The sequence below is a fragment of the Triticum dicoccoides genome, chromosome 2B, assembly GCF_002162155.2.
Source record: "Triticum dicoccoides isolate Atlit2015 ecotype Zavitan chromosome 2B, WEW_v2.0, whole genome shotgun sequence".
Lineage (NCBI taxonomy): Eukaryota > Viridiplantae > Streptophyta > Magnoliopsida > Poales > Poaceae > Triticum > Triticum dicoccoides.
In genome coordinates, this window is record NC_041383.1 from 89,298,687 (window position 1) to 89,305,653 (window position 6,967).

Genomic DNA, 6,967 nt, shown 5'->3' on the forward strand with positions numbered 1-6,967 from the left:
AATTATTAGATGTAGTGTTGTTGATGATGATGATACGAGATGCAAGAGTTTTTATATTAATATGATGATGATGATGAGTTATTATATAATTTATGTAAGGGAAAATAAATGTAAAACAATCTCTAAATTAAATGAAAAACACAAAATTAAAGGGAAAATAAATAATAAAATCAAAACCCCTAAACCTTTTAGTACTGGTTGGTGGTACAAATCGGTACTAAAGGTCTCCCCGCCCCCGACCCTGACTCCTGCCACGTGGTGGCCCTTTAGTGCCGGTTCGTACAGAACCGGGACTAAAGGGGGGACCTTTAGTCCCCACTTTAGTGCCGGTTGCGAAACCGGCACTAAAGGCCCCTACAAACCGGTAATATAGCTCCGTTTTCTACTAGTGAGAGGGCGTCATGCTGGAGCATTTGAAACCGCCTTAGTGCAACTCTAGTAGAGTTACCATATCGCCGGTGACCATATGAGATATGTACCGTGATCCATATGGGAATGGAGGCCGTTGCTGTGTGCAAGCACATAATCACCATAATGCAGCCTCCATACCTTTTCTTTTTTGTTCTTTTTTTGGTTGTATCAACTCGAAAATTCACACACTTAATTTGAATGGCTAAAATGTCCTTTTGAGATAGCATTACATTACAAAGTGATTAACTATATTTAGTGGCGTGTAATGTGTCACTTTACATATAATGAGTGAGTTGGAATCCCGTTTAACTACATTTTCAAAATAAGTAGTGTCACTCAAATAACGACAAGCTACCTAGGGCCTACACTAGTCGGTGGTTGGCGCCGTTTAGTAGCCACCCTCGTCATTGTCATCAACATCCTCTTTTGAGTGATCATCGACGTAGGCGTAGGGGCCGGACTCACGAGTGGTAGCCGCAAGCTGCTGCTGACCCTCTTCATCAGTGAGTGAGGGTCGTATCCTCGGAGGATGCGCTACTTGTTGCGAGTTTCAAGGGTGAAGAGCCACCACACGACATCGATCGTGTCCTCGAGCTTCAACACCGGCTTTAGGTGGGCGCCAACGGGGACAACGTCGTTCATCGGGTGAGGGGCCATTAGGGGGCGACGAGGACGACCTCCTCCTCTTCGTTCACCCAGATGAGGGGGCTGGACCCCTGAGGATGCCTCCGTCACCATGTGGAGTATTGGATCCCTCGCGTTTGACAGATATGCAAGGCCACCATATCTGTTGCCACCACTCAAGGAGGATCTAGCGTCTGCCGTGGTGAGAGTTCGCTCCAGCGCGGGGTCTAGGATGGGAGGTTCTGCCCCGCCACCAAGTTCATCCAATAAAATGTGTTCTTATGGAGTGGCATTGTCTCGGGCGGTGGAGGAAATGTGAGCGGAGGAGGCGGCGAGGCGTGGTACATGTAGTCCAGCGAGATGACGTTGTAGTACATGTATTTACATTGAGCATGATGAGTGAGCTAGAATAATAAGTATATCTATGTTACTACGTACTCCCTCCGTTCCTAAATATTTGTCTTTTTGAGATTTCAAATGAGCTACCATATACGGATGTATATAGACATATTTTAGAGTGTAGATTCACTCATTTTGTTCTGTATGTAGTCACTTGTTAAAATCTCTAGAAAGACAAATATTTAGGAACGGAGGGAGTATTTATGATGTGCAGTATTGGGTATATGTGTATCTCAAATCAATCGGCTACCTGCACATCAAGACTGAACCAATTGACCTGCTTAGGTTGCCAACATTGTAACATGTAGTACGTGCACATGTTCGCCGCGGCGCCGCTTTTGATTGTGGCGAGCAAGAAGATGGAGATGGCATGCGGCCTTGAATAGTCACAAAAGAAGTGAGTAATCTACGTGAGGATTGTGCTTTTCCCGTTGCCACAAACAGGTTTAGGGTGCAGATTGACCGGGATCGATAACTATAAGGTGCTGATTTCATGGATTAGAAGGTGAAGCTTCGATTCAGACTTTGAGTACGAATTCAAGGTTTATTTTAGACTTTTTTTTTTCTTTTTCAGCATGGCTATCGGGCTCATAAGGCAGCTAGAGTACGTGATGGGCCACACCGACGACAGCCTCGAGGTGCGGCCGATCGCTCTAGCTTGCCCGCTGCCACGTCTCGCGCGCCCATGTCCATCTGTCCCGTGCTTTCCAGCTCACAGCCTACAGTTGCAGCGCAATTCCTCCCGTCCACCGACGTGGCTGCGCGTGGGCCTCGATGGCACGACACCCTGGCGCTTACTCGGCCATGCCTTGCTCGTCAAGAACGTCTCGTCTTACAAGTTTGTCTCTTTCAAGTTAGTGCTGGCTCTGTTGTCAGCTGCATGTCTTGTATGGCAAGGCGACTTGTTCGAGAAGCTGGTTAGAAACTCCCGGCACACTTGTTGGAGAAGCCAGAACCTACATGCACGCCTATTTCTTTTTTTTAGCTGTGCATGCCTGTTCCTTTTCTTTAGCTGTGCACGCATGTTCCTTCCACGACTACTGTGTCTGCGTGAGTACATACATTGATACATACTACTTCATAAAAAAAAGTAAATTTTGTGCGCACGATGAACGCCACCTATCCCACTAATCTGCACCACCGCTCTACTAAGGGCCTGTTTGGTTCCAATAAATCACCCGACTTATAAGTCAGATGACTTAAAACCAGTGACTTATAGGTCACGCCCGTTTGGTTGTCACCTAACTTATAAGTTACCTGACACACCTACCCACACCAATCAACATCATGTAGATGGTAGGACCCACGCAAAAGGGGGTGACTTATAAGTTTTAAGTTGGGGTGGAGCAACTTACGACTTATAAGTTGAGGTGACTTATAAGTCGGGTCTGTTTGGTAAAATAAGTCACTTTTTTCACTTTTCGACTTATAAGTTGGTGACTTATTTGCAACCAAACAGGGCCTAAAAGCAAAGTCTAACAATTTCCGGCCTTATTAAGAGCATCTCCAGCGAACCAATCTGTGGTTGGATGGTTAGAGGGACTGTGGTATCCCCAGCCCGCCAGGGTTCAAATCCTGGTGCTCGCATTTATTCCTGGATTTATTTCAGAATTTCCGGCGATGCGCATTCAGTGGGAGGAGACGTTCCCGTCGACGACGAAGTGCCTACGATGACTTCGTAAATCTCAAGATGATATGCCGGCTCAGTCTTTCGGAGGTGCTCATAGGGGTAGGGTATGCGTGTGTGCGTTCATAGGGGTGAGGTGCCTACGATGACTTCGTAAATCTCAAGATGATATGCCGGCTCAGTCTTTCGGAGGTGCTCATAGGGGTAGGTATGCGTGTGTGCGTTCATAGGGGTGAGTGTATGCGCGTGTATATGAGCGCTTGTGTCTGTACTGATGTTTAAAAAAGAGCATCTCCAACCGCCCAACACGCAGCGTACCCATCGCCTGGTTTGACACGACGCGCTGCACTGGCTCCAGCAGCCGCAGGAAAATGCAGCGCGCGCGAGCAACCGGCACATGCCATTTGTTGCATTTTGGACACAGAATGAATTTCACACATCACAAAACAAAAACATGGCATATAATTTAAATCACACAATTGATGACTAAAAGTTCATGCCCACAAGTTCAAATTCATACCCAAAACATTATCCAACCAAGTTCATGACAAACGAAAGGCACAACAATAGAGCTTCGTCCTCGTCTTCATCCTCATCTTCCGCCGACTCCTCCGAAGCCGATTCTTCCTCTTCTTCTTCATTGTCGCGCGCCGCATCCTCATCACGTGAAGCTCGGAAGGTGTTGGCAAGATTTTCAACGCATCTTCATGTGAAGGTGTGTGAGGCACACCGGAAGACATTCATCCTATGGCGCACAGAGGTGCACCCATGCCTTCAATGAGATACGCAAAACTCATGCCACCCATGCCGGCCATGCCGCCCGGAGGTGCTCCGAAGCCACCCATGCCTCCCATGATCTCCATGGTAGCTCCAAAGCCACCCATGGCACGCATGCCGCCCATGGTAGCTCCAAAGCCACCCATGCCGCCAAGGCCACGCATGCCGCCAAGGCCACCGCCACCCATGTCGCCAAGGCCACCGCCACCCATTGCGTGAATCATTGCTCTTTTTTGGATCAAGACTTCTTCACGGGTAAGATTGACATACTCCTTTTGCACATCATTGAAGATAGATGTGTCCAAGAAGAACAAGTGCTTCTCCCATTTCAACAATTTGGATCGCTCCTCCATGCCCACCTTCCTCTCCTCGGCCTCCAACCTCCTCTCCTCGGCCACAACATCTTGGTTCCTTGCCATCTTCCTCACCTCGTTGACTTCTTTTCTTTCCTTGACAATTGCTTCCATAGCATTTTTGAGCTCATCATCTCCTTTCCTCTTCTTTTCTTTTGCATCTTTCCTGGTCCCATCCGGTCGTTTTGACTTCGAGTATGAAACTGAGTTTGGTGTGAGTCTTCTCTTGCCGTCATCACTTGATGCCTCCTCGTGATCATCATCCAAATCAATTGTTCGCTTGCATTTTTTCTCAAATCCAAGTCATCAATATTCTCACGCTTCTTCCATTTCTCATCATCCTTCAATACTTCATAGCAATGAGGCAAGGTAAATGGCCTTCCTTTCTTGATCTTCCCCTTCTTGGTCCTCTTCTCCTCTCCTTTGAACAAGTTTTGTGCAATATTTAACTACATGAAAACAAAACAAGTTAGCACTACGAACACCAACAACAAGCATGATAAACATGAATGATGAAATGGCACTTACCCTATCTTCATCATTAGTGCCACTTGGGTTCAACTTGTTAACCGCCTTTTGTGCGGCCGCCCATTGTTGACAATCCTTGTTGATTGTCGACCACTGGGAGCGAAGAGATCGATTGGAGCGGTCAATTCCACTCACGTTGCGTAGATCAAAGTGTTCTTTCATCCGGAGTCAATAAGCATCTCTACTTTGTCACCTCTAACGAATGGATCCCTCGACACGTCCAACCAAGTTTTGCATAGCAAGATGTCTTTGTCGTTGGTGTAGTTGCCTCCTCTTCCTTTCGGTGCGTCGACAATGCCCTCACCATCCTCGTCCACCTCGAACTCATGGTTTTCGAAATGCATGTCACTGGTTTGAGACCAATGCGAATTGTTGGAGCCAACACCCATAGTTGACATGTACACATCATCGTTGACACTACAAAGTATGTAGAACAATGCAAATAAGCTATCTATATGTATGCAATCAAAAAATAACAACAACAAAAAAATTGGCGAAATTTTATACCTTTCGGGCATTTCCATAAACACATTATGCGTGTCGGCCGACGGCTCAACAAGTGAGCTCGCCGGCGCTTCGGTAGCCGCCGCGCCCATCGCACGCCCTGCAAGCTTCTTCCTCGACTTCTTGGAGGAGCTCAAGCCGTCCGCCGCCTTGTTCTTCTTCGCGGAAACCTTGCCCTTCTTCGGTCACGCCGCATTTGGGAGCTTCGAGAGGGGGGCACGTGGTACGGCGGACGCCGGCGCGACGCCACCCACCGTCGAGGTCATCTGCGGCGGCATGAAGAGGCCGCGTGCGATGCCGGTGCTCGGAGAAACTCCGGCGGGGGCGAAGCCAAAGCTCCCCGCGCTAGGGTTTGCGTCGGGCGGCGATGGCGGTGGAAGGGTCGCGACTGTAGGAAGGGGTGAGGGGGGTGCCGGCGCGGACGTCCATCGGGTCATAATTCGCCAGCGGCGGCACGTGCGGGGCAAAGGTGGCGCGGCGGAGAGAGTGCGGCGCGAGCGCTAGAGTGTGCCGCGCGCGGAAGCGGGCGCACCAAATACACGGCGCGTGATGGCGATTCGGACCATGCGCCCAACTCTATATGCCGCGTGCGCTTATTGCGCGTCCGCTGAAGCCCCTTTCCGATTGCGCTTGCTAAAAAGGGCAAATTTGCGGCGCGGCGCTTATTTAGCGCGGTTGTTGGAGATGCTCTAAGTAAGATGGTGTTTGGTTCTCTAGTCCTAGGACTTTTTCTAGTCCCTAGGATTTTTTGAAAAAGACTCTCAAGGACGTGGTTCTAAGGACTTTTAGCAAAAAAATCCAAAAAAGTCCTCTTTGTTTGGTTTGGTAGGGACTTTTTTTAGTCCCAACACAAAAAAGTCACTGAAACCAAACACCCCCTAAAGTTATGCCGTGCATGTTAGTGCTACAAATATCAAAAACGATGGTCTCCCTCCTTTATTTCTTTTCTTAGTTAAGATTACTTAGCACTAGCAGGGGCCGTCAGTCATGCACGCATGCAACGTCCACCTCTTTTATTAAAAACAAAAGCAAAGTACTCTGTTGCTGCAGCATGCTCGTACTGTCGTACAGATCGGATCCAATTACGGATCACTGAAGCATGCATAATGTCAGAGCCGCTTAATGACGATCATTGAGCCACGTCCCGCAGCGGCGCCGTCAGATTCCCGTCGTACTAATGCCAGAATTCTCCGATCCAGACTGTGAAGCGGCAAACCAACCGACCAAACGGTAATCAGGCCAACTTCACCGCACGATCCTATCCTGTTCGGGTGTGTCCGTTTGAGGTAAAACGGACATACCAGACGACCCAGCGCACGACCCCATCCTCAAAAAATGTCCGTTTTTTGTCCGCTTCGCCCCATCCTGAGAGCAAAGTTGGGCTGCCTTTGGGTCAAAACGGACACGAGCGGACGCCCTCTGCATTGTCCTCGTCCGGGGTGTGTCCTTTTGCATGTGACCCTGGCCCGCCTGTCATTGGCCCACCCACCCACCGACCCACCCCTCTCTCTCCTCCTCCTTTTCTCCCCTGGCCCACCACGCACACACACCACCGCAAGGCTGAATTACCACGGGCGCCCAGGAGCACGCAGCGCTCCAGCCGGCCGGCCTCGCCTCGCTGTCGTTGAGGCCCCGCCGCCATGTCCGGCGAGCAGGCGCAGGCGGGGGCGTGGGGTGCGTGGGGCGGCGAGCTGCCTTGACCCCTCGCGGTCTGAGCCGTCGCCGCCGTCGAAATCGGCAAGAA